This window comes from Engystomops pustulosus, chromosome 5 (assembly GCF_040894005.1).
Source record: "Engystomops pustulosus chromosome 5, aEngPut4.maternal, whole genome shotgun sequence".
Classification (NCBI taxonomy): domain Eukaryota; kingdom Metazoa; phylum Chordata; class Amphibia; order Anura; family Leptodactylidae; genus Engystomops; species Engystomops pustulosus.
The window spans coordinates 62,811,811-62,835,716 of record NC_092415.1 but is presented as its reverse complement, the minus strand read 5'-3'; the positions used below and the strand labels follow the sequence as shown (position 1 = coordinate 62,835,716).

Genomic DNA, 23,906 nt, shown 5'->3' with positions numbered 1-23,906 from the left:
CAGAGAACGCGCCGCTGGATCGCGAATGGGCCGGGTAAGTAAATTTGCCCCATTATCTTTATTCTGTATATCACTAAGTTTGTAGTGATACCAAATACTGTATATATAGTCCATACGACCCTGCAGGTACATTCAGGGCAATAATAGGTCCCTACTTCTTTGTTAATGTACCTGTGTGGTGGCTTAGTTTTTGCAGAATGAGATGCAGTTTTTAAAAGTAACATTTTGGCAACATGGGCCAATTCTTCAGAGGGACAGAAAGTCAAATCTTTATACAGAGATGTTAAACTGTAGACCCCACTCAAGTGACTCCAGGGCTATATTGTAGAATACACTGTGTAGAAGATGTGGCTGGAAAAAAATATTATTGAATTTATAGACACTGCATATAAAAAAAAACTAAATGGAACTACTGGAAGTTTAATTTATTACAAAAATGGTTCATATATATTATGAATCATTGTGAACATTACAAAATGATTAGACACTGACAACCAACAATAAAACCTTATTAACTCATTTATTATATGCCTCAATAATAAACTGTGTCCACACAAAAAGAAATTGACCAATTCTGCTTAACAACAGAGAATTTCATTCCTTCTGCTATACCTCCACTGATACACTGACCTTTTCTATCGAATCTCATTTCCCTGTTCCGCTTTTCCTTGGGATAAATGATTTTAGCAGTCATCTCACAGTAATCCAATAGAGGGCTCATAAATGTTATTTATTAGTTCATGCCATATGCATATACTTACATCTATTAACTCACAGATATTAATTATTAAAATCCTTAACGACTTGTAATATAGTTCTAGGTTGTACTGCTGGTTACAATTTATGTATTCTGCAAAAACACTAGTGTGTGTGTAAAGCATTTATCAATTATGAATGCCTTTTATGTCTTCTGTTATATTATTGTCCACAATCCTATTTCACTGCATCGCTGTCTCTGTTCAGGGCCCTGCATTGCTGGGCTTTAATATTTCATTTTCCGTCCAATAAAAGTATCATTTAGAAAAGGAAAAGGCATAACCTAGAGCAGAATAACACTGTACAATGCTAATTACCTCATCCAAATAAATCATCTCTGCACAAATTAAAAGAGCTGGATAGATTACAACTTTCCTTTGAAGAAAATGCTGTAATCTAAATTATTTTCCATTACTGACAGTTCCAATTGAAACACCTCAAAGACTGATAAACAACTTACAAAACAACTGTACACGAATTCCCGTCAAATAATATCCATTTTTGCATACAGATAATCATCCAAATTAATATTAAATCAATAGATGTCTCCACTATGAATCCACAAATTACTGAATAAACAAGATACACAATGAGCTTGTGCTTTTCCTCAAGAGTATCTGATAGGAAGGGAATAGTGTTTTATATCCATCACATGACTCTGATCTGTCTCATCTCTCTTTTTCTGTGCCAGATAGAATAGTACAATGTTCAGAAGCAAAATAAAAGTGTAGATAAACCATGTACCCTAATAATATAAGCACATTGTCAGCACACATGAACTCATCGCACACAGGTGTCATGAAGTGTCTGCTTAAAGAGTCCCCGCCCACACTGACCATCGCTAAGTGGTAGGAGCTAAAACAGCAAAAAACTGAGTAACATTGTAAAGTAAGAGGGTTAAAATGATCTTTATTGTGTAAACATAACTAAGGGATTAAAGGGCTTGTCAGAGACTTATTAAAAAACAAAAGGTGGCTGGGAGGGGGCTGCTTAAATAAAGAAACAAAAAAAGATGTACTTGCCTCCAAGGCTCCCTCCAGGTGTCCTGCGTTGCTATTACTCTGGTCTGTGCGCCATGTAAACAGACATGGCTGTGGAAGCAGCGCTGCATTCAGCCTCTGCCCGGACCCGACACTCATCTGTCCCACAAATACAATGCCGTGAAAAGGGATGGCTGTGTGTGGCGGTCATATTTGTTTACATGGACTGGAGCGATAGCAGCGGGGGACACCCAGAGGGCACCGGGAGGTAAGTACATCTTGATTTTTTTAATCTGTTCCCTCCCAGCCACCTTTTGTTTTTTTTAATAAAGGGATCACCCCTTTAAAATTTGAGAACTTTCTTTCATGGGCAAACCCCTTTATGTCTTAATATAACTATCTGCATTGGACAAGAAGTATTAACACAGTGCACTTTAGGCCAGCAACATTTGATCTGAGCATTGCTATCAGTCACCAAATGGAGGGGTTGCTCAGCCTGCAGCAGGCCAAATCTTGTAAGTGAAGATTTTTAGGATGATGGTCGCTATGTCACTTATGTTCCAATTATAGAAACTAGCAAGTGATGGGATGCAGTTGCAAAGCATACATGTATTGATGTGCTCCCAATGTACATTTACTCAGAGTGAGGTGAAAACTTCCTTTTTATTAAGATTTTGGACAACACATTTTGGATGAAGATTGCCAAGTTAGACTAGACTACATTGGTGGTATTGGTGGCAAGTATATGAATTCCTACAAGCTTCATTAAGAAAAACGGATCATGGATGTAGATCCACTCTGAGATTCTGCCTACACTTGCATTATGGAGTTATATGAAGTTTACTAGTATTTTTTTTTTTTTTTATATTTTATTGGAAATAAAAAAAAGAAGTATACATGCAATTGTATATAATAAACATTTTACATGTCTATCCCGATACATCAGTAGTTATGCTAGTTTGCAATTATGCTGGTTAGTTAGGTTAGAACATGTGTAGTAGTGCTTCTTAATTTAACTAAAACTTGGACTTTACTTAGGCCGGTCAGTATCACTGGAGTCCGGTTCCTTAAGTTGTCCATCAACTTCAATTGGGAAAGAAAACAAACATTCTTTATAATTTATTGTGGTGGTGATCTTGCCTCATGGTGCCTTGGTGGCGAATAGCTAAGTCACTCAGTGTAGCATTGGGAACTGGTCCAAGTCTCCCATTGGGCTTCAAAGTCAGTTGTTCTCCCATTTTGTATAGCTATGGCTTTTTCATACGCACACGTGGTATTTAATTGTCTTATTACATCATCCACTGGTGGACGGTCCAGTCTACTTTGCTTTTTAATCTTTTGCTATCAATAATGCTGCCACCTGAATTTATCAGTGGAGTTCTTTAGTCTCTGAGTCCTGAAACTAATTAGAACAGAAGCCTTAAAGGAAATCTACCATTTGCTTTTGTGCATTATGAACGAAACATACCCTGAGAATGCTGTAGCTACACTGATACAGAAACATATCTTGTTTAATTCCTGATCCGAGTGGTTTTGCTGAAAAAACAATAATAAATTATAATGAGACTCTGTCGCTCTGGTGGCTGCCTTGGCGCTACTCCTCTCACCCTAATTATGCTCTGCTTCAAAGAACGCTGAATTCACCGTGTTGTCCTTGACAGGCAGAAGTAATAATAATAATAATAGTAATTCTTTATTTATATAGCGCCTACAGATTATGCAGCGCTGCACAAAGCATGGCAAATTGATTCATCCAGCTCAGTTTGATTAGTCCTGTCTGGACAGTCCAGGAAGCTCCGTGTAATGTGTTTATGAATGGCAGCCTGAATGCAACTCAGCTTTTTCAAAGCCATTAACTTGATGATTGTTTTTTGAGCAAAACCACTCGATTCAGGGATTAAACAAGATATGTTTCTGCATTAATGTCGCTACAGCATTTTCAAGGTAGATTTCTTTTAAAGAACACCTGTCACTAGAATGTTGCCCCTTACGCCAGTAATACCTGCGTGAAAAGGCTTAAAAGTCCTGCCACTGAGGCACTGTACCTTAATTACAGCTGTTTTTATAATAGCAATGAGTCAAATTCTGACTAGAAATGGCTGGAGCACGGAAAGGTTTTGGGAACGATTTTACTGGTGGAAGGTGGGCAAGTAGCAACTCTCAGAGTATGCATGCATTACTAAACATGTTACCTATGTATAAAATAGACATACTAGGTCTCATGCATGAAAACTTTTTTCTCTATTTTCTAAAAACATTTAAATATTACAAAACAACTCCTATTAGGATTATACATGTAATATTTACTAGCAAAGTCCCTCTTCATATACAAACAGCAGATGGTGTTGTATAACAAACCGGCATTATAGACTACAAATGATAAAAAGCATGGTCTTTCCAAGAAGAAAGATACACTGACTTGTCACAATATGAGCTCTATGTGCCTTCATGTGTTTTCATGTGGCGTTCCATTGCATCAATGCCAGAAGATTGTTTTTTACGATAAACCCACAATTTTGATGCAAGAGAAACCACAATAACCTGTAACCTCCTGCACAAGCAGAAAATACACAAAGATGGCTGCTGTAGTGATGCCCCTTGCCTGGGGTAGGGATGCTGTAATCAAAATGGACACTTCTTACCCTACTTATTATGTGATTCAGAAGCAAACACGATCTCCTTCGATCACATTCAATGCTTATCAGTGGAGCAACATAGACTGCATACCGTACAACCATAGCATGTCCTAACTGCTGCCACCTTAGATATAATTTATTTATAGTTATTGTTTTTAGATTATACAGTTTTTATAGTGATTTTAGATACAATTATACTGAAAGAAGACCCTGCGTCATAGCGCCTGTAGGATCTAGGTCAACTGTCTGAGTTCTCCTTGTTGAAGTAGCACACCCAGGTGTATGCTCTGCAGAGAGTAGCTGATAGATTTTGCCAGGAGCCTCTCCCAGCTAGGATTGTGAGTGTACACGGTCCTATCAGAGTGCTGGGTGTATCAGCAATCAGCTTTGGGGCAGTGTCCAGTCACAGCAAAAATAGGTGCCTGTTTGACAAGTCATTTGTCTCTGGTTATCTTTATACTCTACTGTGCTTTTGCTGTACCTGATCTTTTTCCTGTACCTAAACTTTTCCTCTGTCTGATGAATTTTGGACCTCAAGGCCATCTTGGTTTTGACTCAAATTGTCTGACCTCGATATTTGTCTGTTCCTCTCGTTTATGCGTCTAGGAATCCAGTGTAGTCACCATTTCCCAGTTATTGCCTGTGATTTAGTGGCAATGAGGTCAAGACAGGGCTTGTACTCTATCAATTGTGTTAGACTTAAGACAGGTCAAGACCTTAAAATAAAACTAGGTGGAGGATAAAATTCATACCTAGTGTAAATCTGAATCCTAAATTTTAGGACGGCAATTTAACAGGACACAAATTCAATACAATATTCGGACTTGCTTACAAAACCCTTGAAATGCAGCTATTCACATCACAACCAATTGATTGATGCACATGAACATACAGAATAAACATCTTTAGACAGAATATGGCAAAAAATGAGTTATTTTTTAAAGCTGCTCATCTCGGACCATTCTTCAATGGTGGAAAGCACTAATGGTTTGCCCTTCTATGCTCTGACAGATTACAGTAGTAAATGGCACTAGTATTCCGCTGAAGGCATCAGACTTTCTCAAGTCTTATCTGTCCATTACCCATTTTGTTCTTTCTTATACAGGCGGTCCCCTACTTAAGAACACCCGACTTACAACCGCTGGTTACAAACGGACCTCTGGATGTTGGTAATTTACTGTACTTTATTCTCAGGCTACAATGATCAGCTGTAACATTTATCAAAGTTGTCTGTAATGAAGCTTTAGTGTTAATCCAACCCAACACTTTTAAAATCCAATTGTCACAGAGACCAAAACAAATTCTGGCTGACTTAAAGGGTTACTCCCAAGGGGGACATTTCTTCTATTATATGTTTGAAGTGTGTGAAGATAATTTTTCATAATGTAACCATGTTTTCCCTTAGAAACAAGATAGCTTCCTCGGATACGACTACCTCGCACTTTGGCAGGGGTGGTCAGGCATGCACTACTAAGCCCTGCCTGACCACTTGTCTTCAGAAATCATTACCATGGGACAGCTGTGGGACCTGCAGTAACTCCCTGACATTTCATTTACAAAACCTTTTTGTTCCTTTGTGCAATCATTCCAGCAGAGGTGGTCATATCCAAGGACACAGTATTGTTTCTAAATGACTAAATGACTGCATTTATGAGAAATTATCTTCACTCAGGTAAAAAAAAATTTGAAGAAATGTTTATATATGGCAGATTAATTAAATTGAATGTAAATGCCCAGACAATAACCCTTTAAGAACAAACCTACAGAACCTATCTTGTACGTAACCTGGGGACTGCCTGTATATGTAGCAATTCAGGCAACAACTATGGAAGAAGGAACTGTTGTAAATGCTAGTGATTTTCTCTTTAATACAATTTTTAGAAAGTCAGTAAAAACATATTAATTTAGTAAAATGAAGAACTGATTATGTCTCTTATTAAGTGTAAAGTTATACACTGTCCAAGTGTTTTGTAGCAGCTCCAATTGGCAGCAATGACATGAGGCATCATTATGTAGATAACTTCAACTTTCAGGTCAGTAAAATGTCAATAGATGTCAATGTCTTTTAACGACTGTCAATACATTATGTCGGTTCAGTTAATGTTTAGTTGTCGTTCTGGGGCTGAGATAATGAGGAGATAAAATCTGAATGCATTATGATTATTGTTGCTGAATTCAAGTGCATTTTTATACCATTTATAAGATGTAAAATATATAGGGTTAATTGTCAACTGATATTAGGATGAAAGGTGATGGGAAAAATAGAAGAAAATTAGTTAAGTGTGTGAATATTCGTGATATTCTGCCAATTACCAGCACATAAGAAATAAGGAAAGAGCAAGATTAATGTGTCTACCAATATCCAGCAAATGCCTCTTTCCACTGCTACAATAAGTAAGCCAACCAAAAGGTATTCATCATCAAGCATCAATCCACAACACTGAGCTTCGTTGAGTGTCAGTAAAAACCAGGAGCCTTTTCTTTGTCATCTCTTAAATTCCTGTGTTAAGGGTGAGAAACTTTTTCTCTGCCAACCGTCACTGCATTGGGGGGGAAGTGTGGTCACACTGGTCAATTCAGGAAATTGGGGCAACAGGCAACTATAATTTTTCTCCTGTGATTCCTGTGCTCCCAGCTAGTAGGCAGGAGAAGAGACTGGGATCATCACTCCATGCAACCGGCCACTTACAGAGGGCTTTTCCAAACCTAGACGGTACATGTGATCCATGCATCATAGTGGTCATTTCTCAGCACGCTAACCCAGACCAAAAACTTATGCAGGCCTTATAAGTCCCAGATGTTCCCCATATCTCATGCATGTCTTATGGTTATGTCATTGATCGGTCAGCGGCTTGAGAATGGGCTAGTGTAGCGCGAAATGGCCCGTTGCCTGGCCCCCGCACCCTTGCTGTACTGCATGCTTTCAATTAAGCTGTTTGCACAAGAGTCCGGTGAGTGCTGCCTATCTTCTTACAATTTGGATTAATTTGGACCTATGCTGCGTGAGCTGAGCACCACTTTGAGTGCATTTTTCAGAGGGTCGTGTGTTTCATGCTGCTTCCTAGAGACCACTTCACTGTTTATAGAGGACGGGATAGTGCCGGTGGTACATTTTTTTACTTGCTGCCTTATGTCATTGATGCAGCATATTATACAAGTTTTGTCCTCTGGTGCCCATTCACTTTCATCCATTCATTTACATTTGAAGTGTCCAGCATAAGTAAGTTAAAGTGTAAGGGTCAGTGATAGTGGACCATCTGTACTACCGTAGACGATGACGTAAGCCGACATCTGGAAACGGAGTGTAAGTGGTACCCGGTTTTCAACAGATCACGGCGCAAAGCAGTTTGGACTTGTTGCGGCGGGGAACCACCAGGTCGCTCCACAGGCGTGACACATTCTGTGGCAGCAGCCAAGGTGAAGTACAGAGTCAAAGATCAGAATCGAAGTCAGGGATATGCAGGAGTTCAGTACAGGCAGCACGGAATCAGAATCAGCGACGTAGCAGAAGGTCAGGTCAGGCAGCACAGGAGCAAAGTCGGGAACCAGGGTCACAAAGGGAATTCAGCGGACAATCACTAGGTATAGAGTCAAAGCTTTATCTCAAGCACGAGGCACAAAGATCCGTCGGGGTATGAAGAAAGAGGCTGGCTTATCACAGATTCCGGAAATGGCCAGCACCAATCAATGGTGCGCTGGCCCTTTAAATCTTCGAGAACCGGCAGGGGGACACCAATCCGCCGGACCCAGAGCAAGAGTGAGGGCGAGTACGTTAGACTACTGGGGTGTTGGGACCCGGTGGGGAGCACGGGTGTGGCCAAGACATGGGTGACAGTAACACCCCCCCCCCCAGCTTGCGGCCTCCGCTCTTCTTGGCCTGGAGGAACCTCTTCAAGAGACCACAGTCCAAGATATTGTCCTCGGTCTCCCAAGACCTCTACTCAGGCCCGAACCCCTTCAAGAAGTTGAGGCTACTTGTTTTCTCCTCTGTTGGAGCTGTACTTTTCACACAATCAATACTGTTTACCCCCCAGAGAAGGGGATGTTGTGCAAGTACTCAGTGCTAGTATTTAGTAGCTGTTGACCCCGTGGCCTCATAAAGCAGATTGACTGCTTTATCATTATTCTGTGCAAAGTAAGAAAGCTTTCAATCAGTTAAAGGTTGGGGGGATTTAGCAGTTAATGAATCCTTAGTCTATCCTGCAAATGCATAGCACTGTTAGCACTACAACAGATTGGGCATCATAAACCTGGAGACAGAGTCCCTTGAAATGCTTATATAAATGAGCCCCTAGTGTCATGTCATGGACCAGTACATTTGGGAGCAATAAATACCCCTTGAGCATTCCTGCCAATATTTACAAAACTTCCAAAGATCAGTAGGAACAAAGCCCACAATCCTACCCTTTTGTTCACCCCTTAGTTTTAAAAAGGCAAACATATTAGTTTATTATGAGGTTAAGACAAGATATTTCTTAAGGTCTTGTTGTTTCCTTTTTTAGGATCCTGTTTGCTTAGATTTTCAGTAAGCATCCATCTTTGTGATAGGTTATATCAGCATCCACATCTTTACTTGTCAGCTGCCTTCCAAGGTTTGCTGTTTAAGTCGTAGCTCTAATTTTTATTGACTCACTAGATCTATGGTCTATTTATGTCTTCATGTTGTAAAAACTTTTTAATAAAAATAGATTTTGCAAGAAGATACCTGTCCTTTTGCTAATGTTTTCTGCTGTTTACTACTAATGAAATACAAAATCCAAGGGGGAAATCTATGAAGACTAGTGTTTTAAACGTCAATACTGAATACACTGTATCTACTAAGAGGATCTGATTTTCTGGAGACTATAGAAGATGCGTCCTGCCCACTGCATGCACACTCTGGGGGGCAGGGGAGATTTCAGTGTCTGGTGGAGAAGCTATAATAAATTTCCCCCAATTTGTTTATGTCTCTTAAAAGTTTATAACATTTTCCATGGACAGAGAAGGATATCATACATAGCCACATGGTACAGTACGTATTCGTAAATACATAAATGTATTTTTACTGATTGAATTTGTTAAACCGGTGATCTCAAGAAGATCATGGGACTCATAGAAAGAGAAGTTTTGACATATTGCTATGGTATTTGAGTTATTAGATGAAGAGCTGTTGTTTGACCTGTTCTTATGAAAATAAACTCTTATTAAAAGCCATTAATTTTTATTTTAAGGTGGGTTGATATCTATACAAGTGAATTTGATTAAAAAAGGAAAATTAGGTTTTGTAAAACATTAAGACTGCATCAATAACAAGCAGCCTAATGGTCTCACTTCATGTAAGGTTCTTTGATTTCACATTGAGTTGTAATGTCTTTCATATCTGAAAGACCTTTGCTAAATGTCTCACTGAAAGAACCAGCAGTGTTTGGCAGATAAGACTTGAGGTGAAAATTATAGCTCCTATAGAAAGGGACTCATCACTACTGAGCTTTTCATTTGTCAAAAAGGAGCTCCAGGTTTTATAATGGAAAAGTAATTGTAGTGCCATTTTAAACACTTGTCATTTGGCGGCATCGCTAATGATGCATAGGTCATGGCAAAAGGATTTTTTGTCAAACGCTTGGTCAAACATGCCAGTTATAATAAAACAGAAGGTCACTCCATAAAATTAACCACTACAGGAGGAAGTGCTCAAACTATTTGCTCAGTTTTCTGCCTGATGAAAGTATTCATGGGGGTTTTAAACTATAAAAATAATTACCCACTTTCATAAAAAGGCGTTTGGAGAGATAAAATAGTTACTATGCGATCCACTAATCTACAATAACAAAGCTTCAGTATAAAGGACATATTACTGTAAATGAGGGTACCTCCTCTATCCCCAGAATAGAGCATACCGTTAGGAAATTTTATTCAGGCTCCAAAAATCTAGTGAGGTTTCGGCCTAGTTGGCCTTTGTCAAACTGTGAATAAATACATACAAAACAATAATGAATACAAAGTAAATCTCAAATGTCACTAGATTATTGGAGCCTGAATAAAAATTTCTAATTGCAATCGATTAACACTTGCTCTATTCTTGCTTATCATATGGAAAGGAGTGGAAACCCAAAATAGAAGCACCTACTCACATTGATGTGCATCTGTACCTTTATTTTTAAGGGCAGATACCAAAAAGGGCTCTATATTTCAAAGCATCTTTTGAGCCTAAGGAGGTCAGCTGCAGTGACATTAACATATTAATATGCAATCTTTGCAATCCACAGCCACAGTGGCATATTTATCAGGACGCAGAGGCCCTGAAATAATCGCAAATGCTAGCTTATTGCTAGCTTTTGCGATTATTTGCTCCCATCCGCCATCTACACGCCAGTCGGGCGTGAAGGGGCGCAAACAGCCGGCCGGGAGTGGGCCGGCACGGGGCATTATTGTCCCCGCGCCTTTGCACTCGCTGCTGCCGGCGACTTTTAATATGTGAAAAGTCGCCGGCTGCATTTTTTTTTCTATGCCACGCCCTAGTGGAAGCCTCTTGATGTATCGGGCTGCGAACATGCAGCGGCGGGGCTATAAATATGCCCCACAGTGAGCTTCTGTTGTTGTGAGGGGGAAAACAGCCTAACAGCCTGTGAAGCTGCAGCATAGAGGGGCTCTAGTAATACCCCATGGTGCCAATTAGACTCATTAGCATAATTTAGAAGAAAGGAGGCCATGGATAACAGATTTAAGAATATTACCACAGTCACAGTGCCTTGCTCCAGTTTATCATGCTTGATTTTGATGGTAGATTACCTTTAAGAGGGAAATATTAAAACTACAGCAGCAGATAAATATAAAAAAGCCAAAGAAGGAAAAACATTATTCAAATAGAAAGGTTTCTACAAACCTTGATTCTATCTATATACCTAAAAACGTCAGTGTCAGACATAGTCACGATTTCTAATTACCTTTAACGCTACTAGTACAGATGATTTTAATGATGAAAACGTTTTTCTTTCAAGTTCCATGACATAAATCAATAACCTATTAAGGATGTTTTTAAAAACACTCACCCAAGATGAAATTTCTTATATGCTTAATTGTTTCATGAATAACATAAAACTGAACAAGTTAATGGAATTGGAGGAATAAATAAGGAATTATAGAGGCTTATTTGATAGGATTAGAACACATATTACAATAAAGGGGGTTAAATAACTTAATCTATTGAAAAACAATTCTTACCTCTACACATTATAATATGGTAAAAAGCATGGTAAGGCAAGTGAGACGTCTATACAGCAAAAATTCTATCTTAGATCTTGTTTAACGTGTATACTTTCTTTGACAACATTTTTTTATTTATTTATTTTTAGTACAAAAGTACAAAAAGTACAATATACATGCCAAAAACGGAAACACAATGCAAATGGGGATCAGAAGAATTAAAATGTATGATTTCTACCTTTATATCCCAATAAGCTTATCTTTAAACTGTTTAAGCTTGTTCCCACATACATTTTTGGTACAGGGTAGAAATAAGGGGTATCTTTCAACTCTTTGTAATCCAAACTCTGATTGCTGCACATATCCTATTGATCAGCCATTTTCTATTTCACGCATATCGTCTGGATAGATGTTGAAAAGGGCCAGAGCCAGGCACGGTTGGATGTCCTTGTAACATATTTGGGGAATCCAGTCAAAGCAGTAAAAAAATGTGTTTTTATTGCATACATTTCTTCAATTGCATGTAATTAAAAAATAAACCTGTGTAAAGTTAATTTTCCTTAAGTGTAGCCATGTTGTTCATTAGAAACAAAATTGCTGTCCTTGGATAAAGCCACCCCCACATTCATGACAAGGTGTTCCGGTGTTCAGGATTCAGCAGTGATGGTGGTGGGACATGCAGTAACTCCCAGCCATTTCATATGCAAAAACTATTTGTTTGTTTCTTTGTGCAATCACTCCAGCATCAGCAGTGGTCATATCCAAGGACAGCTGTCCCCTGTTTCCAAGGGGCCATATGACTATGTTTATGTGGCAGAGTTTTTAAATTAAATGAATTTTTGCTAATTTGTGTGGGGTCAAAACCACTGTGTTTGAATTTTTCAATAAGATGCTGATGTGGTTAGTACATAGCAGGTTTTTGCTTAACATGCAAATAAAATGCTCTAACAGTTACTCCCCACCCCCCAGAGAAATATAAGCTTCCTGTATGTTTATAGTGGGAATTTCCTTGCTGAAGTCATGTGATTATAGCAGCCTCAGCACTTCAAGCTGTAATACATGTACATGAGAGAGACGCATGATAAAAGTAAGGTAGAAGGTAGAAGAGGCCATTACTCCCAATTGTGGTCTATATGGTTGACAAAAGCTGAAAGAAAGCTGAAACTTTACACACAAAAAATATTTTCACCAACAATAAAAAAGCTTCTATGTTTACCAGAATGAAAATGAAAAATTTTTGTTCCTTTTTCTAAACATTTGTACGAGTGGTGGGAACCCTAGTTCTGAGCACCCACACCAGCTATTTTGGGTGTGCGGCTGTACACTTTGAATTCACTTTGCACTTCCCGTTGATTACATATGTGGGAAGCCAACATTTTCTTGATAAAAAAAAGAAAGGAATAGAAACTTTAGATTATGAAGAAATAGTCATAGAATTGCCTTGACTTTCTACTTAAAGAAAATATGAATAATATACCATAAATGAAGAAATATTCTTATATTATTCATTCCAATTGTCTTTTTAAATACATTATAGAAACTGCATATTATCCAGGATGTTTCATATGTCCTTGATAAACCTTTCGTCTGAAATTTTCTGCTGTAATGTCGAACTTGAAACTGTTCAAATGAAGGTCAAATGTTAATGCTCCAACGTGGCTTAGCCACAAGGATAAGAATTTGTTTCAGTAAAGAACTATTCATCACTACAAAGACTTCCATAAAGTCATCATCTACATCTAAGTTATTAATATAACCAACACCTTCCCAATCCTCATGTGGCTTCATGACGTCCAGTTGAAGCTAAATAGAAGCCTAGACCCCAGGCCCATCCTAATTCCTTTCAGGAAACTAATGGAAAAAAACTATTTTTCAGTTCATGTATTTACAAGAAAGAAGTAAATGGAAAACACAGAAGAGACATCTATCCTTTTTATCTGGCATCTTTTTTCTTCTTCCAAACAGCGGCACGAGTGTCGGCATGACGGTGTCTTCAGGGCAAGGAGTTATTGATTCTTGAAGTTGAGAAATGATTGCAGGGACGATATTTTTCTCCTTCCTGTTTGGCTTTATTCCATTTTACCGTAATACACATGCCGAAAGAGAGTCTGAATAGTCAAGTAAAAAATGCCACACAGGGGCTGGATTTGTGGCAAGCTGGTGCTGACAATGGAAAAGTCTCAAGGTTATCTGTAAAATTATGCAGTCTCTTGCAGTGATTTATTGCTCAGGATAGGTGTGTACAGGGTTGCATTGATTTAATATGCAGTGATGATAATTTCATTAAATCTGATTCTATTCAATGACAGGATGGAAAAGACACAAGGTAAAGAAAGGTAACAATACATAACTGTGGATTTTTTGCTGCAGAATTGTTTTAAAGTTTATAGTAACATCAAACTGGTAAAAACTGAACCAGATGTCTTTCACAAGCTGCCACTAATAAACCGCCACGCAAGTGGACCTGAAATGTTATTATTCACTGAGGATTACACCCTAAGCATTACATGACGTAAATATGCAAAAAATCTACATAAAAATCACACAATTGGAATTTATATTAGAAAAGCTGAGGGATAGAAAATCTGCCGCTTTGACATTCCGTGTGGATACATTTTAGGGTCACTATAAGATAGAAATATATATTCATTAAAAAATCTATCTAATTATATAAAAAAGAATAAACAGAATATATAATAAAATCTATTAGAAATAATAATCAAAGTATTGTACTTATAGGGAGTCTCCCAGGTGTCTAACAATTCTAAAAGTAAAAGCAGAATTGTGTACGCTATTTCATCTGCTTTCTACACATACCTTTATATTTGTGTTTCCGCAAAAGCTGTCAATCATTGGGTAAAGGTAAGGAGCTGGGTGGTGCATATAAATAACAAATAGATACACTAGAAAATATAGCCCCGTTCCTGGTGCACCAAAAAAGCTAATTTGCAAAAAGATAAAAATGGATTTTCTTTCTTGAGAGGTCATTAGAAACACAAAATATGTCGTATGTCTTAAAAGCTTATACAGAGCCCTCTACATGCTGTTTATGCTGTGTCAAAAAATTGTTAAAAAGTCTAGAAAAATGTGACGCAGAGCATTTTTATTTTTTTAATTTTTGGCACAAATGACACCAGAATTTTATTGCAAGTAGGGTGATAAATCCCCCCTATTCTGTGTATATGCTTTTGTGGAGCTGTTCAATAAAGATATCTCACACAGCAGAGAACCAAAGTCCCCTGAGTCCAACATTAAAGAGAACCCGTCATGCAAAATAACCCCCCTAAACTAAATATATTTTCATAAACTGCCATTAGAAAGCATTGCCTCTATCCCTTCATTGTCCCTCTACATGCCTGTAAACCTAAGCAATGAGGTCCTAAAGCTGTATGCAAATGACCTGTGAAATGTCCAATGAAGCATTAGCATATTCAAGCTGTCCACTCTATTCATGAGTGGGAGGTACAGCAACACCCCCAGTGCTTGACTGACAGCCTGTATAATGATGTGAGGCTGTATAATGATGTGCTTCCTGGTGCTGGTGGCCACGCCCCCTGCAGCCTGTGTGTGTGTGTGTGTGTGTGTATAGGAGAGATACAGCAGCTCCAGGCTGCAGCCATGTTACAGCAGAACATGTCAGATTCATGTGTATCTGATGTCTGTGTCTCTCACCTGTATATTAGGAGGATGCAGCATGTCAGCAGATAAAGCACAGAAACTAGCCATGCTTTACTATACATTACACACAGACATGAGCAGGGGGAGGAGAGGGGAGGGGTTACATCACTGCCTCTGACCATGTGACCAGCCTCATTTATATGATAAAGAATAGATGATTTTATAATGATTAATGTATGAAATAACTAGATAAAGACTGGGATGGGATCCTTGTGAGCTGCTCCAACAGGTAGAGGTGACAGGACTAGTGGCAGAGACCTGATGACAGGTTTCCTTTAATCCAGGAATATACCGTAATTGGATTTTCACAGTACTGCTGCTACTAACAACATACATAAAGGTTGCTAAAGCTGCATGGTTAGAACTGCTCCTTCAAAATCAGTAGTTGGTAACGCTACACTAGGTGAAAGTTTAGCTTTCACTTGACAGATCTAACCAAATGACAAATAATAATAATGATAATAATAATTCTTTATTTATATAGTGTACACAGATTACGCAGCGCTTCACAGAGCTTGCCAAATTGGTCCTGTTTAAAGGACGATAGATAAAAAGTAATACAAATAACTAAGTAATAGAAAACGCAATGGGAAACAGGAAGAGCATGTTCTGATGATTATAAGTAATGGGGAATAATTACCATGTTTTAAATGTCACAGTAAATGCTTGTAATATATTTATATGAGTATTCTGAGCTAAAGAATTATTCATTATTGCATTTTCATGTGTCTGTAAAAACTTATTTTGAAATTTTCGGACACATAAAGCAGAAGATATAAAAATCAGGTTGTTCACCTTGGCAATAGATTACATAAGAGAGTTCATCATAAGATGAATGGGTTTAAAGGGCACCTACCACCACAAATCTACCTATAAAGGTAGATCGGGTGGTAGGTGAATCAATGGGACGTGAGGATAGCCGTTTTAAGGGCTAATCCTCACGTCCCCGCACTGTTTTATAAACTTTTATTACCCTAATATGTTAATTTACTTATGCGGCTACTGGGGCGTGGAGTAGCCGCATCTGAGGTTACACGAGGCGGCTACTCCACGCCCCGGTAGCCACATTACCCCTCCTACTCACCATGTTCGGCGCGCAGCTGCTCGTAGCTGCGCGCCCTCGTCCGCCGATCCTGCCGTCTGCGCATGCGCAGAACAGCAGGCCCGCGCCTGCGCAGCCCCGACTTCAGAGCAGTGACCGCGCAGGCGCGGGCCTGCTGTTCTGCGCATGCGCAGACGGCAGGATCGGCGGACGAGGGCGCGCAGCTACGAGCAGCTGCGCGCCGAACATGGTGAGTAGGGGGGGTAATGTGGCTACCGGGGTGTGGAGTAGCCGCCTCGTGTAACCTCAGATGCGGCTACTCCACGCCCCAGTAGCCGCATAAGTAAATTAACATATTAATGTAATAAAAGTTTATAAAACAGTGCGGGGACGTGAGGATTAGCCCTTAAAAGGGCTATCCTCACGTCCCATTGATTCACCTACCACCCGATCTACCTTTATAGGTAGATTTGTGGTGGTAGGTTTCCTTTAAGTACTGCAGCAGAGATCTCCTAGCCATAAGAATGGTGATGTGAATGTGGAGTTGTTCTAGTCCCCATAGTTTCAGAATGGCAGCATGTAATTATCACTGTCATTAACCAGGTGCAATGACTCTTCCCTTAAATTGACTCCCGTTGTTAATTGGAAGAAGCACATCTGAGGATGGCAATGTTTTACACCTTCCATTCTTAATGTGTTTGTCATTAGCTCTTCAGCATCTACTAACCCCATTAACTAGTGATTAGGAAGTCGTTTAAATCCCGCAGCCCCCCAATTATCGATGTCACGGAACGTCACAGAACACTGAAGTGACACTTTCCTGCCACATTTCTTCAGCAGTCACTCAATATTTTATGCATTATACATTTTGCACTGTGAGAAAATCTATTCAAAGTGCACCATAAATTTCTATAGTGTGCGTATAATGTGACCTGGAAAAAATCCATTCAATAAACTGAAATAAGTGCAAACATTCTAACACATTTCAAGTTCTAAAGAAGAAGATCGCTCTAAAAAAACGCTGAAAAGTGACAGCATATACCTAATTCAATAGTAGATACAACATACACTCACATTTATTTTCCAATTCTCAACTCCCCCAAACAAGACATAATTACCACAATTACCATGAAAAAGTAATATAGTCAAATTAGCCAGACAATTACAGATATTGCTGTAGTTATTGGTGACCTGTGACACCACACACCTTCACCATGTATCACAAGTACTGTAATTTTCGTTCTGTATTTGATGGTTAATTTCATTTGATGACATTTTTTCAAGAAGCAAAAATTATTATTTTTTTCTAACTCCTGTCCAATTATAGAACAGTATAAACAACTATATTCTCTATAAAGACTATTTCAATGAAGCAACTCATCCAACAAACCAAATTAGCTGGTAGGAGATCTAAATTGAATTGTTGCAGCTTAAAATGAAGTTAGATGATAATGAAGTAACAAAATGAAATGTGTAACTGAAAAGAGAAACCCCACAAAGTTTAGACACAGTGGGGCACATTTACTAAGAACAGTGCAAACTGCATTATGTGTAGTGTGCCTGTGTAGTGTGCAGAGGGCGCCAGATACATGATTTCTGGTGCACGTCCTGCATGAATCTGGTGCCCTCTGTACTGCCCCGACAGAGTGCACCACTTTTTTTGGTGCACTTTTAACATGGGAAGTGCAACACATTTGTGTGGACTTTGCATGATAAATGTGGTGCAAGGTCCAATTGAGCACCAGAACGTCCTCTACATTAAAGAAATTTGTGTTGCATGAAGAATAGTGCAGCCGCAACTATTATTCTGGCTGCACCAGTTTTCTGTCTGACTTTGCACATAAAAGAACATCTTTGGAGCTTGCACATGCATTTATATAGTGTCTGCACGAGATTTGTTTTACAATGTCCGACAAGAAAGAAAAAAATATGCACTTAAAGGGGTTTGTTACTGCTTAGACGGAGTTTGCAACACATTTAATAAAGCAAACCAAAAGAATTGTGTCGCATGCTGTATGTTAAAGATGCACCTAAAAAAAGCTGGTTCACTCTTCCCAACCAGTGCAGAGTGTGGCAGATAATTGAAGATTGTGCACCAGTTTTCAATAATCAGGTACATTTTGCACAGTCACAAGACAAACTGCACTTAGTACAGATTGATCTACTTTTTGTCAATCTACATGCACCAGAATGTTGGTGTCTTTGGAACCACAAACTGCCTAAAAATGCCTTGTGCAACATTTATCAAGGCTTTTAAACTAGTTTTTGACACTTTTCCAACTAGGGTAACAAAGGAGGCATATCCTCACGGCAAAAAGTTTGTGCACCAAATAAATGTTGGTGTGGCAAAATATGGCGCAGTAAACTATACCAACTAATAGATGGTACAAAGTATAAATTGTCTTAAACTACTCGAGATCAATCATCCAGCATGAGGCAAAGTAATAAATCTGGCACAGCAGAAGACTGCCTATTCTAGGGTTGCACAATGCATCAAAATCTCAGTACTTGTGCAATACTTTCAAAGTGAGAACGGTTTAATACTGGGTTTCTGTCACTTGTGGTACTGAGAGACTTCTAGTGTTGTACAGACTCTGTCTGCAGGGAAGTCCCATAGAGCAGATATCGGACAGGTTAGCGTCAGAGCAGGGACCAAGCCACCAGGGAAATATCATCATCTGCTCATCTGTGAAAAAAAAACAGACTTGTGACATAGGAAACGATGGGTCCGTTTGCCATTCACAAAAAAAGGATAGCGTACGGATATCAAAAAATGCCCGTCTAGATGAGCCCTAAATCATACTATTTAGTATACTATTTTATATTAACATTACCAGGATAACTTTTGCCACACATTTACTTCACTGTCATAAAATACTAAAGTTTCTCCTCGCAAATCACTGGTTGACCATTACTGATTGCATGTTTTTCAATGGAAATGCAAATGCAATTGGGCTGAGCCGCGCCCACAGATATTTGCATTGCATTTCTAAACATAATGTAAAATTCTGAAAATTCCTTTCTTTTCTTGAGGGTACATTCACATGTGGTGTTTGGATGCGTCAAAATGCATGTGTTTTTGAATGTTACAATGCATTTGGCTACTCTGGAAGGGTTTTTCTTCATCGCTGTAAGTGTAAGCAGCCGTGTAAACATTTTCACATCTGCTTACACTTTCAGGCTGCATTCATATGTGGCATTTTGGATGCGCCAAAACGTTTCCAGAGTAGCCAAATGCATTGTAACATTTAAAAACGCAATGTGCGCAATGTGTTTCAATGCACGCGGTTTGATGAATCCAAAATGCCATGTGTGAATGCAGCCTGAAAGTATTGCATCAGTATAGAGTATTGTGATACTTTTCTGGGTAACACATCACAATCAAAATTCTGGTATCTGTGCAATCCTAGTCTAGTCATACACTTCACTAGTCTAATGATATAATTCTTCCTCAAACGGTTGATCGAGGACAGCTTGACCAGGCTGTCAAAAAAGAGAAGAAGTACACGCTTTGCGCTCCCTAAAACATTTTTCCCTGGCTACTTGTCAGTCTTATGCTAAATTACAGGTGACCACTGAGTGACAAACTTTACTCTAGATTAGTTTACAGAACAGAAAAACAAATGTACTAAGAGCAATAGACAGGAAAATAGCAAAGTTGACAACCGAGTTAAAACCAAGGTTGTACTAAGGCACAATATTTTAAGGCAAAGAACAATCAAGGTACAAGCAAAGGATCTAATACACAGCAAACGCACAAAGAGTATACAGATAACAAGAGTAACCTGGGTGTGTTTTTCAGCCTAGAAAACTCAAACTGCAACACTAAGACCTGACACAGGCCTTCAGCTCTATATAGAAATTGAAATCATAAATGTACAAGTTACTCTAACCCAGGTAGCAGGATTATAAGCACAGGCACTGTAATAGATCCATCAGCATTGCCCCCCTCCACTTTTGTAGTCTAGCTGCAACAAGAGTGCACCAAAATGCCAAACAAGGTGTGACAAAAGCTGTGTATGGCCTCCATGAAATGACACATCATAGAAAATCTAATAAAGAAATTGAAGTGTTATTCACTAGAGAAATAAGGTAGATGGATCTGGTCATAAGCTCCTCTTTGGAAAAACATTTTATTTAGTTTTCCTACAAATAAGGTATAACATAATATACAAACAGTAGTAGAAACTGTTGCTTTGACTGGTATAATTCACATTTCATACATTGGTTTCCATTACATAATTCAAGGAATACCCTGGGAGGGAGGCAATCTTAACATCTTTGGGCTAGACCCATTGCTCTGTTACATACTATCCTTTATCAACCGCCATTATGGGATGTGGGGCACAGGCAAAATATTGAAACTGGCACAGTGCACAAGGGGCCATTGTACCTCCTTTATTGTGTGTTCAAAATACTTTTTACATTAAACACTGGCCCTACATACCCTACATACAATTGCCTGCAGAAGGTTACACTCCAATGAACAACCAGGATATACAGTAGATATCTGATAAGTGATAACAGATAATAAAGGACTTCCTTCTTATTATGAAGCTATCTCTAGTAATGGATTGCTGGGTATAGAGTGCCAGGCATAGATGGTACAACTTCTCAGACACAACAAGTGTAAGGAGACTTATGCTTTTGTCATTTGTACTGTATAACATAAAAACTCTATGGGGGTAATTTATCTTTAGGCTCCTGTCAACAGTTCTATGTCTGCCCAAATTGGAGTTGCATTGGATAAAGATTGGGCCTTTGTCCCTTGTCTTTCCTTCTACTTGGTCTTTCTATTGAGACAGTTAATATACAACTGCATGCTGACCCCACTTACTCAAGTATTCCTCGAGGCTCAGAGCAAGACTGTTAAGTCTTATACGTGTACGATCTTCCATGTCCCATCCTGATATCTCCCTCCCCCGTATTACTGATGTTATTAATACTTATGGCCATTATTCACATATTAACTGGAATAAATCCTGTATTACATTCCTCGCCTCCTTCCATCTTCATCCATGACTTAAAGTGGCTGAGTTATTCAAATATCTGGGTATCACACTGACCAGGCACCCACGTACATCAACATATGTAAATGTCACTCCCCTGCTTGGCCTGTTTTGGGACAACCTCTGTATGGCCTGTATTAGAGGGAACAATATCAATGGTTTATTATCTATCCACAAGTCACCTAGGAAAGGCTGGCGTTATTTGCCTTTTATTTGCCCTGATTCTTGGAAATTCCTTATCCCCAGAAGTCGCAATAATGCCTGTACAAGTCTCTAACTGTTTAAATACTTCATGTGGCACTTACAGTGTTTTTTTTGCCCGAGCACGGATTAAAAATGCCATCATTCCCACTCACAGTAACCTGCTTTAATGATCTGTTCACATTTCATTAAGAAAATCCACATCACTTTTGGTACCACAATCTGTCAGGCTTTTTGATGAGGATTTAGGCCCCTTGCACACTAGCGTGTATGATGCATCCAACCTGATGGCATTTACAGTGTGTGCAGGTTCTAAAGTCTGGCACAAACGCTGAAAACCAGAACTGAACTCATTGGGGAAAATTTACTTACCTGGTCCATTCGCGATCCAGTGCCGGGTTCTCTGATGCTGATTCATGTCTTCCGGCGATTCATTAAGGTAGTGCGCCGAGGTCCGCCAGAGTTCACCAAGCTAGGCTGGGTGCAGGTAAGTGCGTGTCAAGCGACACATTTTTTTTTAAAATAGCGTTTTTTACGAATCCGTCGGGTTTTCTGATGGCCACGCCCCCCGATTTCCATTGCGTGCATGCCGGCGCCGATGCGCCACCATCCGATCGTGTGCGCCAAAAACCCGGGCAATTCAGGAAAAATGGTAATATTTCGGAAACACGTCGGAAAACCATGATTCGGGCCCTTAGTAAATGACCCCCATTATCTCAGTCCTGCTCTTCCTTATTGCACTTGAATAGTGTTTGGAATCACAGGCCTTAGTGCTTGTTCACATGGTGGATTTTGGTACAGATTATCCTGATCAAAATCTCCTCCATTCAGTTTTCTGCTTCATAACATAAGCATTTTAAGCACTTTTAAGTGATGAGTCCATCAAATGACTAAACCCATTAGATCAAATCCTATTTGCACTCTTCCTTGGCCATTAATACTCCTCAAAAATACAAAGAGGCATATTTTTACTCTGCAAGAACAACTTTAGTGCGACCTCTGCTTATCCCATTGCCCAAGGACAAATTGGACTCTCTTGATATCAATAACAAACATACTCTACATTACATATCAAAGTTAACACCGCTTAGACTTAAAAAAATGGGCAGGATGGCAACACCCCACCTAGAAATCACCAAGCACCTGCTAACTTCTGAGCTATAATCACATCATCTTGATGTAGTTAAGCAAGCCTCCAAAATTCCAAGGAAGAGGCTTTATTCTTGATTCAAAAGATGAAGAGGGGCATTTATTATTTTTGACACAGGGTGACGCTAGAACATTTACTAAGGGCCCAATTTGCGCTTTCCCGACGTGTTATCCGAATATTTCCGATTTGCGCCGATTGTACCTGAATTGCCCCGGGATTTTGGCGCGCGCGATCGGATTGTGGCGCATCGGCACTGGCATGCATGCGACGGAAATCGGGGGGGCGTGGCCGAACGAAAACCCGACGTATTCGGAAAAACCGCCGCATTTAATAACCGAAAATGTGTCGCTTGGGAAGCGCTTACCTTCACCTGGTCCAGCTCGGTGTATTCCGGCGCGTGCAGATGATTTTCTGCGCAGCAGCGCCACCTGGTGGACGGTGGAGGAACTACCTTCATGAATCCCGTTCGGACCCGAATCCTGTTCAGAGAACGCGCCGCTGGATCGAGAATGGGCCGGGTAAGTAAATCTGCCCCATTGTGTAAACATCACTGTTTACACAATGGGGTCATACTGATACCTTGGAGTGTTGTTGCCCTTATCCTTGGATTGATAATATTGAGTCCATAGAACCAGGAACATCAGGTTGCTTGAGTAATGATGTGTAGTTTCTTTCTTAATTTAGAACTTAAAGGAAATCTACCATTTGATTTCATGCATTATGACCCAAAAATACCTTGAGAATACTGTAGCTACACTGATGCAGAAACATATCTTGTTTAATCTGCCATTTATAAACACTTTACACTGACCTTCCTGAACTGTCCATATAGGACTAATTGACCTGAGCTGGATGACTCATACACAGCAGCTGGGGGATGGTGCAGTGATTGATTACTTTTGCCTGTCAGGCCCAACACAGTGATTACATCATTCTCTGGAGCAGTGCATAGCTAATGTAATATGAGAAGCGCTGGTGCCAGGCACAGAAGCGACAGAGCCTCATTATCATAATTCTATAATTGATTTTTCAGCAAAACTACTCAGCTCAGGGATTAAACAAGAATTGTTCCTGCATGAGTGTAGCAGCAGCATTCTTAAGGTATGTTGGCTTCATAATGCATGAAATCAAATGGTAGATTTCCTTTATTATTTACAAATGGCCTGTAGGGAATCATGAGGGGGACTCTTCTCTGTCCCCATGACTTCTTGCGATTTTTTGTATACTGTGTTCAAAGTTCCCCTTTTGCATAAAGCTGAACTTCCCAGAAAA

At 39.4% G+C, this 23,906-nt stretch overlaps 1 protein-coding gene across 7 annotated transcripts in view; it reads right to left on the bottom strand.

The window, feature by feature from the left end:
- Positions 1-23,906, bottom strand: part of PTPRM (protein tyrosine phosphatase receptor type M) — a 490,017-nt gene that overhangs the window by 273,846 nt on the left and 192,265 nt on the right. The gene's annotated exons all lie outside the window — the stretch shown is intronic.